Here is a 17259-nt window from a genome sequence, read left to right on the forward strand (position 1 = left end):
GAGCCTGCAACCTGGGCATGTGTCCTTGACCGGAATTGAACCCAAGACCCTTCAGTCCGCAGTCTGACACTCTATTCACTGAGCAAATCATTTAGGGCTGGTCTGTGGATTTTATGGCCTGCAGTATTTGGTGGTGATCTCCATTATTTTGAGAAAAAAGCTGGTAACGTCCTCTCTTCTATTCGCCCTTCTTTTAGTTCTCCTTGCTGTCCAGCTCCCTCTTCCCCTCTCTGTCTATTCTCCTTCTCCACTCTTTTTCTCTATCATTCCTTGTTATATAAAGATGAAGCAGGATATAGATTGAGATATATCAAGGCTTTAAAATAAGTGGACAGTTTTTTTCATTCTCATGTAAAAAGAATTACAGAAATCATATATATCTTACTTGGTGACACAATATTATCATCATTTCATACAAAGCCGCCTTTGTATTTTATTTGATCATGTTTTTTCCATTTGTCTCTTATCCATAAGCCCACTTGTCTCCCATCCCTAACGAACTCTAATATGTTTAACATATGGTCATGATTGTGTCCTTGAAAATTTGTGATTTTTTTTATGTATAGGTGTTTTTAACTTATTCAAATGGTTTTGTCTTATGGATTGAGTTTTACTTCTTGTAGTTTTTTTTTTTAATTCAGCACTATTCCTAATATCTATTCTTTTTTTTTTTATTGCTTAAAGTATTACAAAGGGTATTACATATGTGTCCATTTCTAATATCTATTCTTGTTATTGTCTGTATATTTAACTCATTGCCTCCCACTTCTGCTTGATAGTTAACTGATGGTTTGAATTTGCTGTTGTTATTATCTATTATGTTAATGATCAAAACTTAAATTTGCCTCTAACATTTTTCTGTAACAAATAGTATACCCTTATGGACTAGTGTGTAAATTTCTATGGTTTCTTTACCTAGGAATGAAATTTCTGGGTCATAAGGAATATGTAAAATACTTAATTTCACTAATTCTTAAATTTTGTTAACCTGATGGATATTGAATGACAGCTCTTTGTTATAATTTGCATTTCTCTGATTACTTGTAACATTGTGCTTCTCATTTTAGACTTACTAATCATTTAAGGTTTGTCTTCTCTAAACTGCCTATCTTTAACCTTTGTTCAGTTTTGTATTGCATTTTTTTCTAGTAAAACACCTAGAAAATAAATATAATTTTTTTCCCTATGAAATGGCTAGCCTGTTATATATAAAGTAGGTGAAAAGGATTTTTTTGTTTTGTTTCTGTGTCTCAGTGATTTTTTAAAAATTACATTTGAGATGACATTGATTAATAAGATTATATAGGTCTCAAGTGTACATTCTATGATACATCATCTGTATGTTGCATTGTGTGCCTACCACCCAAAGTCAGATCTTTGGTCACCATGTATTTGATCCCCTTTACCATTTACTATCTCCCTAACTTGCTTCCCTCTGGTAACCATCATACTGTTATCTGTGTCTATGAGTTTTTGTTTATTTTTCTTGCTTATTCATTTGCTGCTTTGTTTTATATCTCAGATGAGTGAGATCATATGGTTCTTAAATTTTTCGGTCTGACTTATTTCGCTTAGAGTGATATTCTCAAGATTTCTTACTTTAGTTTTCTCTTTTTGCTGGGAAGAGAAATTTCAGAAATTTCTTATATATGGTAGATATTAACAGTTTAGGTTACTGTGAATTTTTTTTCCAGTTTGGCACCATACGCTAAACTATGTCTATATTATTTTTCATGAAACAAAAATTATTGATTTTGATATAATCAAGTCCATGAATTGTAACCTTTCATGTAGTTTGTTTTGTATTTTTGGTGTTTTTTTTAAATCCCTTTATATTCTGATGTCATAGAGCATTCCCTTACATTATCTTTAACATTTTACCATTCATATTTCAATTTTGATCTAGCTTGGGTTCATCATTTTATATACTATGAAGTATAGATCGAACTTAATTTTTTTCTATATGATGAATTCAATTTTACCAATCTCATCTACTACATAATTTGTACATCTCCAGTGATTCCTGGTAGTACCTCTGCAATACCCTAATATGCATATTTATATGAATCTATTTTTCAGCTCTATAGTTTGTTACATTTGGTTTTTTTAACATATCTACATAAAAGGTAAAAGAAGTCACTTCTCATTTTTTCTCTTTTAAATTGCTTTCACTATTATCAACCTCTACTTTTAAATATATATTTTAGAATCAGTTTGAGTTAATAAAAAAGTACTTCTAGGATTTTGATTTGAATTGATTGCATTTATAGAAAAATTTGGGGTAGAATTGATACTTTTATAATGCTGAGTCATCTCATTCATGAAAGAGTAAGATCTTTTAAATTATTTAATTGAGCTTTTTCTATGTCTAGTAACAGAATGCTTGGGCATTCTTTGTTAGGGTAATAGTAAAATACTTGTAATTTTTGTTACTGTTTTCTACTTTATTTCTAATTAGTTATTGCTGATATTGAAGCATGCTTGATTTTTGTATGTTTAACCTTACACCTGGCAACTTGGTTCAACTCTTTTATTACAGTTTGTTTTTTAGTTTATGATAGCTTACTATATAGTTGATCATTATGTCTGTAGATATTGATTTTCTTTTATTTCTGTTTGTATATCTCACTGTTCTTTTTATTGTCTTATTGTATTCACCAGGATCATTATTACTTTGTTGTTTAGGAAGGTGATATTGTGCATCCTGGTCTGATTTCTTATCTCAAAGAGAATGTATTTGTAGTTTCTCTCTTAACTGATGTTTACAGTAGATTTTTGGTAAAGATTCATCTAGTTATTCCTAGACTCCTGAATTTTTAAAAGTAAAAACATAAATGAATGTCACATTTTATTGAACTTGTATGCTAGATATATTGATATAATTCTGAGGTTTTTATCCTTTAGTTTATAAATATGATGAATTTCATTGATAGATTTTTCTGATATTAAACCATCCTTGTATTCTTTAGATAAATCTACCTTGATGAGGATGTATTACTGCTTTTTTAACATCCTGTGGAATTTAAGTCTTATTTGTTTGTTTGTTTATTTATTTATTTATTTTTACTCTTTATTTTTGGTATTTATATGTATGGTTATAAGTAACACAGGCCTATACTTTCCTTTCTTTTTTTGGTATTGTCCTTATATGGTTTGTAAGTCAGTGTTATACTAGTTTCATTAAAATGGTTGAACATTCTTTCCTTTTCTCTATTTTATGAAATTATTTATATAAGATAGGAGTTTCTATTCCTTGAAAATTGAGTAGAAATCCCATGTGCAGTCATATGCATTTTTTTCTTTGCCATACAACTTTCTTCTTCCTCCCTATCATCCTGATTCCATTTTCCATGATTTTATTTAGTCTCTTCATTAGCATGTATGGTTATAGGAATTCACAGTTGTTTTTAACCCAAATGTCATTAGAATAAGAACCATATTCACGCATATCAAGTTTTAAGGTTTATGTTAGGCCTCATAATAGCAAAAATGATTTTTTCCTCTTAAATAGTGTGAAGTCTATGAAAATGGATACTTTGTTTAGTTTAATGTTATATTCTTAGTACAAACAACAGTCCTTGACATATGGTAGTTCCTTTCTATTAGTTGAATGAATAAATAGAAAAGTGGTAGCTGAAGAATGCAGTACATTTGTTTGAACATATGCAAACTCTGACCTTATTATTCATTTACTTATTTACTCAATAAACACTGATTTTCTCTTCTGCATGATATGGGTTTGGAGAAGCAAGGATGAATGGATAAGTCAAGAAGTTCTGCTTTAAAAGGAAATTACAATCTATCATGGCAGAAGTTACAATTTTTGAATGACTATAACATGACAGCACTATATCTCATTACTGTGTGCATGCTAGTTTTTGTCAGATTTCATGATATGGAAATTTTAACAAATTTTCCTCAAGTGAGAGCTCTAATAGTGATTCATAAGAGCACTGAAGTAATTTATTTGCGCAATTAAACCTTAGCTTTTCACATGGGGAATGTGATAATAATTACCTGCTTAGTGCAGTTATAGGTATTGTATGAACAGTGCCTGGACCAGTCTGTGGCACATAATTAGCATTTAATAGAGGACAGTTGAGCTAACAAAAGTTACGTATTTCTGATGCTGATAATTAGACACATAATTAGTATTTTAAAAAGTATTTGACAAAGTATCGACATGTAAATAGCGGTTCTAATCTCTGCCATCAACATAAAAAGTTGATCAATTATTTAAAATCTGTACATTCTTAAGTATACAAAGACTATATAGTCCTAAACTGTGAAGACTAAACAGGAAGACCTTAAATTGCCCACTTAAAAATAAATTCTACACAGTGGTATTTTGTAATGATGAGATATTTGATATTCATAACTTTATTGTAACAATTTAATGAGCCAGTGTTTATATGGCAGAAACAGACCTTCTCTCCCATGTTTTCTGATTTTTAAAAGATATAACTTTCCAAAGTGGTAAGATCTCAGCTCTATATTTTTCTGGAATGCATGGTTATCTTTTAAACATTGCTGTTCCAGATTTATAGGGACTTTAATAACTCAGATATCTCCTTTGCTAAAGTAAGGGCCAGACCATGTATAACATCTAGGGATGACTCTTTTCAAAGCCTTTTGGGGGCTGTAATTTGTCACTTTTCTGTATTTGTTTCCTCATCCTCAAAGGAGTAATTTGTATTTTGGATGGTGAAGGATAGGTCCTCATAATATTGGCAAAGATATTTAAAAGTGGATTATTGAATATGAATATTTGTAACAAATATTTTCTTACATTCTGATGTAATTAAGATTAATATTAGATTTGGGAGTAAAGAAATTAGGACTGAGCAGAAAATAAACCTTATTCCTCTCATTGCTTTCCATTCCAAAACTTCTCTTTACTTATTCATTCTTTGTTTCTCATCAACTCAGTATATTTATCTTCTGTTCATATCACCACCCTCAGTCAATATCTTACTGGACTTTTTAGCTGCTTTTGACTTTGTTGATAATGTCCTTCTTAAAATTCTTAATCCCTTCGTCTTTCGTCTCAACGTGTTTCTTCTCTTCTACCAGGCTTTTTGAGAATTGCTACCTGTTTTGGTCCTTGTGGGTTTTCCTTCTTTGTGTCCTTCAGTTTTTCCACTTCTTTCTCTCTTTCCTTTCTTGAATGATAGTACTTATTTTCATGGTTTAATGTGCTAATGACTTTCAAACCTGTGTCTGTATTTCTTAGCTTTTCCTTGAGCTTTGCACTTGTTAGTATATAGTGTACTGAACCGTACCTTTTGGATATTCCATAGGCAGCACAAGTCCTGTGTTTCAAAATGAACTCACTGTTCCCACCACCACCGTAAAACTTACTTCTGAATTTACAGTGAGCCCAGGTAATAACAGTATCATCTACCTAGTTACCATGCAGAAACCTAGACTCTTTCTTTTTCTCATACCATATTCAGATCTCCAAATCTTACAAATGTTACCTTGATCTCAAAATTTTTACTTCATCTGTCCTGACCGGTTTGGCTCAGTGGATAGAGTGTCGGCCTGTGGACTGAAGGGTCCCAGGTTCGATCCGGTCAAGGGCATGTACCTTCGTTGCAGGCACATCCCCAGTAGGCACACACAATAAAATGTATTTCAAATTTTTTTTTTTACTTCATCTCATCCTCCCCATCTTAAAATGGTTGCCCTAGTTCAGATTCTTATAGGGATTATTGAAACTAACTGTTCTCTCTACCTTACAGCATAAACCACTAACTCACTTTTCCCTGTTGTGACAGTAATCTGTCATGCAAATTTGACATATATGTTACTGATTAAAATTCTCTAAGTGGTCGTCTGTGGAATAAAATATAGAATTATAGAAGATAATATAGCATGTTGTAGTCTAGAAAGGTTTTCCATGTCCTGTCTGTCATATTTCTGCTGCTTACCACCTAGCTTTCATGATATATTCTCATACATTCCTCATGTTAGTCCTACTGCCTGAATTGCTATTCTCATTTCTTTTTAACTCACTAATTCATATTTATTTCATACCAGCAAATTTTCCTGACATTTCAGGTTGACCACGGTGGGTCCCCATCCCCTTTGCACTATTATAGGACCCAGTCCATGTTTCTATTAGTGCATATTATATTATATTATATTACTCTAAATATGTACTCTTCCCTCAATAGAGTATAAGCTCTTTTAGGGCAGGTACCATGTTTTATTCATCTTTTTTTAGCCCTTGCACCTAGCATTCAGTACTCAATAAATGCTTGTTTTTGATTTTGAAAGATACCTGCCCTCCTTTGACCCGCAAATGAATCCAGCATTTTAGTCTCAGGCAGTGTTATACAATATCAGGGCTGGGACTCAGACGAGGGAAAACAGTTCTATTGGTGTCCAACGGAAGGATCATAACAGAAGTAACAAAAAGTTCTAATATTTTGTCATTTACAATAGTGTTTATCTGAACTTTTGGCCTGGAGGATAACAAGGCACACTTTGAATAAACATGGCAATATTTATTATTTTTAGTGAAACCGACCTTCCATTCACCCCCCTTTTATGGCTGTGCTGCTTATAAATTCCCAAAGGATTATTTGAAAAATCCTACTTATATCTGCCAGCCTTATCAGTAGGGCAGGAGTTCACGTATTGTAACAGGAGGTCAGACTTCGGTCATGGTCTTATAGATGGGGCCAAGCACCTGTAAATTCTTCCTTTGGTGACTAAAGTGAAGTACAATATCAAACAGGCTGTGAGACTTTTCTAGGAAGTGCTGAACTTTGGCAGGAAGGGCAAACTTTGGCAGGAGGAGGGGAGGGAAGAAAGTGAACAAGGGTCAGATAGTGGTTAATTGAGACTTGGTCCTTGATGTAGTAATGCAATGGAAGTGTACAGGGCAAAGGTAGATATATTTTGTAGTATTATTTTAAACAGCTTTTACTATTTAACTCTTCATATACAGTTTAGAGATGAGCAGGTAAGGGGCAGGATATAAAACATTTTACAGTTATTAAAGAGAATATTTTTAAGAAGGGATAAAATAAGCTAAAATGTTTTCTGGAATGGAAGTGATGAATAATAATAATCTGAGATTCTTGTACATGGTGGAGTAGTAGTTTAAAATATGGGTGGACTATCTGTTTAATGAAGATAAGAAACCAGTCTGTCTGGCAGATTTTTTTAAAAATTCTATCAACTCAGTGATGTCTGTCATGTTGATGGGCTCCAAGCCTTGAAACCAGCTCATTTTAGAAAAGATTTGTATGTACTTTTAAGCTCCTCTATATACTGCAACATCTTTCTGACTCTTCTCCAAATTTGCTGCCCACTCACCCTTCTATCACTGAAAGGATACACACACACACACACACACACACACCATAAGAAGAACTTGGGTGTCATTAAGAGACTGGGGATCAAACCTGTAAATACAACCCTACCCCCAGGTATTTTTCTGCATGTTTGTTATACTATAATAAAAAGTTTACTTTAAAGATTTCTGACATCTTGGTTTTAGGGATAGAAATTATAGCAACACATGAATTTTTTTAGTAAGCAGCAGCCCCTCAGTATTACATGGATTAGGAGAAACCTCAGTTGTATCTAATTCCCTTCGATCACTAAAGAAGACTGTAAACCGGCCAAAGATATAAGGAAATGCAGAATGTAATAGTGCATTGAATTCATTATTACAAAGGTTCGAGCAAGTTCAATATAATTTTTTAACTTCCTTGGGCAAAGGGCCTCTGAGAGTTTAATGAAAGCTGTGAACCTTTCCCCCAGACAAAATGCACATAGGTACATGCATGTAGAATTTTGCTAGGAATTTCAGAGGCTTCCCCAGTTTCTGAGTCTTATCCATCATAGATCTTGAAAGAATCCCTCATCTAAAGGGAACTACAAGGTGAGTTATGTTTTAGGTATCTACTGATTATAGACCTGTGCCTCGGAAAAGCTTACCCCAGTTCCATTTGAGTGTCCCCTTTTATGTCTCCTAAGGACTCCCTACCACCTTGCCTTTTTCTTAGGTTTAGAAGCCTTGCCAAAATCTAAATTTAAAAGCATATTTCAAAGTGACCTTATTTCTGTATCATAAATCCTTATTCTCTGAGCAGCCATTATCCATGGCAAGCTGGTCACCTGCTTTTTTTTGTTAAGAATAAATTAGCCTTAGCACCTAAACTAACAGTTTTGTCCCCTGAATTCTTCTACTTGGAAAGGATCAGAGCAGAGATTTAGGAATAATTATGAGAACTCTAGTCAGTAATTTATCTTCTTGAACATAAGTAATTGTGTTGTTTTAGAGTATTTTACTTTTAATAATATCTCTTACTTTTAATAATATCTCTTTCTACTTGGCTATAATCAGGAGAGGTGAATCAGCAGCAGAGCTAGAACTTACCCACAAGCTCTTTACAATCCTTCAAGATCATCACTGGAGCAGGGGATGGGGTGAGGTGGCGTGGGCAGGAAGCTTCCTGGAACATATTTCTCCCTTTCTAATCTGAAGGTTTCTGCTCACATGGTCTGCACTGACAGCTGGAGGAGACTACAAATTCATGGTGTGTAGCTATAGATAATAGCAAGGAAAGGATGTGGTGAATGGAAAAAAGGACAGATATAAGCAGTTCTAAGTGACATGTTTTCTGAGGTGTTCAGGGAATTAGTGAAACTACTTAGAGAACTTTGGTAGCAATCGGCTATTTTAGTAAAACACTTGGGAAATAAATACTGGAGTTTTCAACTAAAGGAAAGTGAATAGTTTTGGCATTCTCAAAGCTAGACTAAAAGATCCCATTGTATAATGGGAGTTGAAGGGTTGTTGTTCACATATGTATTTATAATAATATTATCTTGAATTATATATAATACTTTGTTCAGCAGTCTCATATAATACTTTGTTCACAAATTTGAGTACATTAAGTAAGTGACTTATAGGTTAAATATGAAGAAAACACCTTACTTTGTAGAGACTGGCCTTACACTGAATCATGATATGAAATAGATTTGTTGGCACCAGAGGTAAGAGTTTTAGGGTTCTTATTCCTGAACTTTTATCAAAAGGCACTGTTGTTTAATAGTCTAGCAAATTTAGCAGCAAAAATTGGAACATAGACTTAAAGTAAATCTGAAGAATTAAATGTAGTTTTAATGGTCAGATTTTAATATTATTGATTTAAAAAAATGAGACCCCCATTTAAAAAATATAGCAAAACGTTTCTGCTACATGTAGGTTGGCAAATGAAAAAAAATCACACATCAACTTCACGTAGTTTTTTGTCAGTGCTTCTCACCAACCATTGATCTGACAGTAAATTCTAATAGGTAAATAGAGCTCTGTTTTTTTTTTGTTTGTTTGTTTTTTTAGTTTTCATTAAAATTGATTGTATTTTAACATAGCCTAGTTTTTTAGAGCTACTTTGATTCTATTATAAATGTTGAGACTGTAGAGTTGTATTTATTTTAAATAATTATAGTAAAAATCCTTTATTTAAACTCTTTCAATATTTTACAAAGACACTTGAGTGGACATTTAAATATTCCATCTGGGTGTTAAGTACAAGCAGGGTCATTTACTCTTCCTATGGTAGAAATGAAGACAAATGAGAATGAGACCTATGTGCAGGATTCTGGGTGCCTAGTTTGCGAGCAAGGTGTTTTTCTTTTTGTGTGTGGTTTTTTTCTTCTTCTTTGGCATTTTCAAAGATGGTGTTACAAAGAAAGAGAGAGGGAAACATCACCTTATTTTTTGGGTCACACGAAATTGGAAACTGTAGATAGAACTCTAGCATCACCAGAGGTGTAGAGCTTAATGTTCCAGTTTGCTTAAAGTTGTCTCTAAAGATATGTTTCTGGAGAACACCAGTCTCATCAGTCTATCTGTTAAGAAAAAAGAGGCTCCTGTTTCCAATGTCATTGAAACTCTACTCTGTTGCTGTTTTGGGTTTTTTATAGTTCCTATTGGTATATTCAAGTATATTCTGAGAAGATCTGCAAAAAAATAGCCATTTTCAATTATAACCATGATTAATTTTATTTATTTACAGTGAAATGTAAAGATGGTCAGGAGACTTTCTGCTTTCAAAAAGTTTCTAATTGCCTAGCCAGTGTGCTCAGTGGTTGAGTGTCTACCCTGCACCAAGAGGTTGTTGGTTTGATTCCCCTTCAGGGCACGGACCCAGGTTTCAGGCTTGATCCTCAGTAGGGGGCGTGCAGGAGGCAGCCTATCAATGTTTCTCTCTCATCTGTATTTCTCTCTCTCCCTTCCTTTCTTCCTAAAAATCAATAAAAATATATTTAAAGAAAGTTTATAATTTAATGGAAAAGAGAAAAGCTGCTTTGTAAGGGACTCTGTAAAGGCCTGGTTTCTTAAAAAAAATTCCATCATTCTTATTTGAAATATATACATTTTCATTGGGAAATAAGAAAAGAACATTGAACTTTTAATGGAAAAGCTTTCCTGAGAACAGTAATTTGAAATGAGTATGTAGCATTTTCAAATCCTTTGGAATGGCATGTTAGGAAGGAATTCTGATGTTCATATACTTGAAATTTATTTTTTAAGAACTTTATGTGACTAATATTTCAGGAGCTGATATTTAGACACTATTCCTCTTAATGATCTGTATAACTGTTTTTTTTTTTAAATTTTCATTTTAAATGGACTTTTTCCCCCCTCTCAGAATGTTCATCTGTTTGGCCCCACTATCTAAGGCAAATGCAAGTTGCCCTGTGGAGAAGCCAGCTTACACTGTAAGAACAGAGCTGGAAGCTTTCTCGTTTGTTTCCATAGTGATCTTGAGTACTTCTGAGCCATAGAATGTATGTTAAGTATTTTCTCGAGAGGTTTTTTTTATTTTTTAATGTGGAAAGTTTTGCCCTGAAATATTTGGTGACTCCTAGTCCATCTCTGACACTTAACAGATTGTTCCATCACTCTCCTGCCATATCTCACGGCCTCTAGTTTCACTGACCCACCAAGTGCCTGGTGAGGTTAGATAGGCGTAAACACTACATAGATCATAGAGAAAAGCTGAGGGTGAGATACTTTGTGCACTGCATTGATAAGGACACAGGAAAAGCCATTTATAGTGATAACTTTCCTGTAGTATGGGCTAATGGGCCCTGGTTTGTAGTAGCTGTAATCTAACTTTTTATGATTGTCATATTGCTCTTTTAACCTGGTGACCTTATTACCCATGGGCATACATATCAATTGGCTTTGAACAAAACAAGGGGAAAAATGATTAAATTTTTTTCCCTAGACATGTTTGCATTTGTTTTTCAAAATGCTTACTTTGGGAACATTGAACTTCTCAAGTGTGTTTGCTTTTTTTTCCCTTTTTTAACAATAATATCTCACTTAAACAGCTTTCGATACCACAATTAATATAACTATTTATTAAGCTGTGGTAAAATGAATAAGAAATAATTCATTTTCCATATAATACCCAGTAATCCTTCTAAACACAATTTAAATTGTATCAAAACTGTGCCCTAACTATTTTAATTTCTCATTGTTCTTAGAATAAAGTAAATTTCTTAACTTGGCTTATACAGTCTTCCATATTCTATCCTTGGCTTAACTCTTACTTCACCTCTCGGTCTTTTCCCCCTGCCTGCGCATGGTCTTTACTCCAGATGGACAGACCCCCATCTCTCATAATGATGTCCTGGACAGGCAGTTTTCTTTCCTGAAACTTACTTTATATTTTGTTTCTTCCTTTTAATGTTTCTTTGTATAATTATGCCAAATTTCTCCCATTACTGAGAACTCTGGATTTGGCATTTATAATATTCTCTCCCTCATCTCATATAGTGAATCAGATCACTTACATCTTTTTCTTCCTTTTCCTTTCTATTTTGGTTGTGACCGCCAGGTTTTTGTTTGTTTTCAGTTTTTAAATTTAAAAATTTTTAATTTTTTTTCTTTTTTACTGTTTAAAAATGCCTTCTATACTGAAAACTTAGTTTAATACATTGTCCCAGTAGTTTTGGACATTATGAGGAGGAGTATAAATAACTGTAACCAGAGCCTCATGATCTAAACTAGAGGACAAGTAGGGGAGGAATTTCCTTTTGTTTTATAGGGGAAATTTGCTCATTCACACAGTTATGTAAGTTGCATCTACCAAAATGATCTAACCAGAAGCAAATGCTATAACTGGAGCTCATGTTTATCCATGGTTGTAGCAGGTGTAATGAAAGAGTTTGTTTTTAATCTATGACTAGAACTGATTTATTTTAAATTATGGGGGATGGAAAAGCTGAGCTTGCGACTGTAGTGGATTCTGTATTTTCTCAGAGTCCTATAACTCAGACCACAGTGTGAAGATGAGGTAGTTTAGAGCCTTAACACTGGAGTAGAAACTTAGACTTTTAGTCTCTCCACATCCCAGATTTTCTCAGAGCATAGGTAGAATCCATCTTATTTTCTTGCCTCAATGTTTTTCTTAAAAATACCTATATTTTATTGATTTCAGAGGGGAAGGGAGAGGGAGATATAGAAACATCAATGATGAGATAGAATCAATCATTGATCAGCTGCCTCCTGCACACCCCTCCCCCACCCTGGGGATTGAGCCTGAAACCCAAACATGTGTGCCCATAAGTGACCAAGAATCAAACCCACCACCTTTTGGTGTAGGGGGTGATGCTTCAACCAAATGAGCCACACTGCTCAGGGCTCTATTTCCATATTTAAAAACATTCAAATAATTTCATTCTCACAGTGTTTCTGTGAGAATAAAATTAAAGAATATATGTAAAAACACCTGACATAGTATCTGCAGCAAACTAAATCTTAAAGATTTCTCCTTTCAAATCTTACTAGTACATATTCTCTTCCCTTTCCCCAGTCTCCAAAGTTCCTCTTATAAAAATAACTCTTTAAGAATGCAGTGGGGAAGGAATAAGGGACTAAGAACTAGACTAATGCATGTGCAGATATAAATATACAGATATAATAAATAATACAAGAAAACCTGTGCCTTTCCTCCTGCAACCCATCCCTATTTAATGTTACCATTATAAAAATTCTAATCTGGCGATTAAGAATCATAAAATATTAGGGGGAGCAGGGCTTTTGAATATTCTTTCTTTTAGTAATCTCTTTTCACAGAAAACTATTCTTGGCCTAGCACAGTTAAATTACTCGTTTAAGTCACATAAGTGGTAAATAGTGGAATTAGAATTAAAAACTAGTTATACATTCTGTCTTGTGTTTTTTCCTCTATCCATTATCATCATGATTAAAGTGGCTAAATTCATTGTGCTAGGAGTGAAGTCCAATTCTAAGCACTTACAAGTATGGTTACTCAGTATATTACATTGCGTCCTACTCTATATAATAAAAGCCTAAACGACCGTTAAGGCGGAACGACCAGAATGACTGGTCGCTATGATGCACACTGACCACCAGGGGGCAGACGCTCAATGCAGGAGCTGCCCCTTGGTGGTCAGTGCGCTCCCACAGGGGGAGTGCTGCTCAGCCCGAAGCCGGGCTCATTCATGGCTGGCTAGCACAGCTACCACAGTGGGAGCCTCTCCCAACTTCGCGGCAGCACTACTGAGCAGTGGCAGCAGGTGCAGCAGGCCATGATGAGCGCGAGTGGTGCAGCACCTGGCCCCGACTTAGGCTCCTACCTGGCTGCCTGCCACTTGACACACTGCTACAACCCCCGAGGGGTCCTGGACTGCGAGAGGGATGTCCGACTGCCGGCTTAAGCCCAATCCTGGTGCCATTCTCTGTAGAAGGCAGTCTGAACAACTCAGTGACTCAGGGAAGTGCAGGGAACTCAGGGTGAGCCTGCCTTCGTGCTTCACTCACCCACCCGATGGTGTTCGCAGGACAGACCATGGTGGCTCAGTCCATGCAAGTACAGCAGCTGCTGAAGCTCAAGCAGCAGGCTGTGCAGTAGCAGAAAGCCATTCAGCCATAAGCCGGCAGTCGGAAATCCCCTGAGGGGGACTGCGAGATGGTGCAGGCCGGGCTGAAGGACTCCTCCGCCCCCTAGAGCACGAATTTTGTGCACTGGGCCTCTAGTGTGATATAGAATAGATACATAAACTTTATAAACATAATCCATAATTTTTCTTCTTCTGCTACTAATAAGCGACTAGACCTAAGGGTTTTCTGTCAATAATGGTTGGAAATGGAATGGAAGTGGGAAGGCCTTCTGCATTTTTTAGTCTACCTTTTCAAAAAGTCTTTCTCCTTTGAAGTTGACTTTGCTGCGTACTTTAACAATTCTGTATTCTCAGGTTTTATGCGACTATGTTTATCAAAATGGTTGTCCAGAACCATATTATGGGGAGGCCTGCTGACCATAGGTATAGGGAGAAGTACAGTACTAGCAGTTACTTTTATTACATGAAAATGATCTGTCTGCCTACTAGTATTTTTTTTCTTATAACATAAAAAGATGCTATTGAAACCAGTATCTATAAACAAGTGAAAAGTCCGTATGTAACACATCACACTTGCTGCAACTGGTTTTGGGCTTAAACAATCAACAGGGCTACATATGACTTCTTAAAAAAGCCATTATTCAGGTTTTTAGGAGGGGCTTGAGGATACTTTCCCTAAGTTTTAGTTGCATTTGGCATATTGTCTTTCCAGATTTTCCTACATTATTCAGAAATTCAGAAGTATAATCTCTTCCATCAACTAACACAGTAAAAAAGTAGCTGGGTTTTTAAAAATCTTAATGGAAAAAACAAAAGGTTTGCAAGTATGGGTGTTTTCATTGGGAAGGATAGAACACTATGAGTCTATACAAATATTAAATAGATATATGAATGAACGAATACATTTATACATAAATACAGGCATGCATAAATAGAGGAGAAGACTGTGGTCTTACTTGTAGCAATATACTTGTAGTAGTTGACATTTGGGAGACAGTATGTGTCGCTTGCATCTCTGTACATTTTGTGTACAGGAGCACTGACTGTTGTAGACCATCTTTTCAAGTTGTGTGTGCCATCAGCTTTGTAAGGCAGGGATAATGTCTCCCACCTGAGAAAAAAAGCAGCTGTGCTTCCAGCTTTGGAAGATCAAGATAGTGTTTTTTTGTGGAACAAAGATTTTTGGATCCCCTGTGCTCAAGGTTCTTCTCTGGTAAAGAAAACTGCTGTGTGCAGGCGTCACCTGGACCTCTTCACATTGCCCTGTGCAAATTGGGACTCTGAGGATTGGTGCAAGCATAAATGCTGATTCTCTGGCTACTGCTATTGATACTAGCCATGAGGTCCTTTATCTCTGATCCAGGAATTTGTGCCTTTTGCTAGCATCCATGGGACTGTGGTGTAGTAGTTTGTTGGCTTGCAAGTGGTTAATATCTCAGACTCTTCATGGTTCTTCATTTTGCAGTCATTACAATGAAGATTTATTTAGGCAGGGAACCATCATTAGATACTAAATCTAGGTGGGAAGTTTTGGTAAAGAATAGTATATTTGTGTGGCATTAAAGTTTCTTTTCAAGATTGCTTATTAATAACAAGGCAAAAATTGTAATTGGACGCCATCTTTACCAGTGATTAAAATTAACATCATAATTGAGGATCAGGTAGACTTGTGTGTCTCTGAGTGAGATGCCCTGAAAGGGATGCAACATTACTTATTTAGTATTTTGACCCCCAGTACATAACCTGAATCTAATTTATGAGGAAATGTCACAGAAACCCCAAATGAAGAGCATTCTATTAGGAAGGAAGGAAGGAAGGAAGGAAGGAAGGAAGGAAGGAAGGAAGGAAAGAAGGAAGGAAGGAAGGAAGGAAGGAGAAGGAGAGAAAAAAATATTTTTCAAAAATGTCACTAATAAAAGGTAAAGAAAAGGTGAGGCACTATTTTAGATTAAAGGAAAGTAAAGAGGTATGATAACTAAAGGCAATGTATTATCCTATACAAGGGATTGGCAAACATTTTCTCTAACGGGCCTGATAGTAAATATTTTAGGCTCTGTGGGCCATAGGGTTTCTCTCATAATCACTGAAGTTTACTGTTATAGCTTAAAAGCAGCCAGACACAATATGTAAATGAATGAGTGTGGTTGTATTCCAATAACTTTATTTATATAACAAGTAATGGGATGGATATGACCCCTGGGCCATGGTTTGCTGACCCTTATCTTAGACTAAATCTTTTAGTTGAGGGAACATATGCTATAAAGGACATTATTGGTTCTGTTGACAAAATTGGAACATATTTTCTAAAATTAATAACTATTCTGCTGTTATATAAGAAATTGTTCTTATTCTTAGGAAATGCACAATTAATTATTTAGGACTAAAAGGATCATATATATTATAATTTCAAATGACTAAGGAAAAGCATCTATGTGGAAGAGAGAGCAATTGATAAAGGATATAGGGCAAAATATTAAAGGTATGTGAATCTGGATAAAGAATATATGGGTGTTTTTCCATACTATTCTTACAGTTTTTCTGTAAATTGAAATTATTTCCAAATAAAAAGTTAAGCCCAGCCAGTGTAGTCTCAGTGGTGGAGCACCGACCTATGAAATGGGAGGTCATGGTTCGATTCCCTGTCAGGGCACAAGCCCGAGTTTCAGATTCAATCTCTAGTTGGGTCATTTAGAAGGCAGCTGATCAATGATTCTCTCTCATCATTGATGTTTCTATCTCTCCCTCTCCTTTCCCCTCTCTGAAGTTAATAAAAGAAAACATTAAAAACAAACAGAAATTTATTTTTTAAAAGTTAAAAGTATGTGTGTTTATATATGTAAATTTACATGTATGCACATAGGCCATAGGGAGAGAAAAATATTAAAAATTTGGTAGTGCCTTTACAGTCTCTTGAGAAATACCTATAAAAAATAGAAATTAACCAAAACATGAATTGAAAAAGAGTATCTGTGACAAGGGAAGCCAGCAGACATCATCCTTGGCCTAATCTGAATGCACCTAGTTACCAAAAGGCTGTAGTCTGGGGGCCAGAGGTTTTAGTGCGGTCTAAGAACGACGGTGGGAGCCACATTTTCCAGACTGCGAAACACAGGGTGCCTTGTTTAGTCAGCACAGTTTAGGTCAAATGTGGTTATGAAAAACAGATGAATGCTGGTGATCAAGTTGTACTTTGACAAATATTCCATTGTTTGAACATGCAGTAATTTCTGAAAAATGTGAAGCAGCCTGGACTGCAGAGATTGAGTTTTCTCTTCTCAACTCCCTAGCCTGCTCACAAAGGTCTTGTCATCGTGGGGAGTAGAAATAACAGGGCAGAAGAAGTATGTTAGATAC

At 35.2% G+C, this 17259-nt stretch overlaps 1 protein-coding gene across 5 annotated transcripts in view; it reads left to right on the forward strand.

The window, feature by feature from the left end:
- The window catches only part of EXOC6B (exocyst complex component 6B), a 521374-nt gene that overhangs the window by 231036 nt on the left and 273079 nt on the right, over positions 1 to 17259 (forward strand). The window lies entirely within an intron of this gene.

This window comes from Myotis davidii, unplaced genomic scaffold (assembly GCF_000327345.1).
Source record: "Myotis davidii unplaced genomic scaffold, ASM32734v1 scaffold247, whole genome shotgun sequence".
In the NCBI taxonomy this organism is placed as follows: Eukaryota; Metazoa; Chordata; class Mammalia; order Chiroptera; family Vespertilionidae; genus Myotis; species Myotis davidii.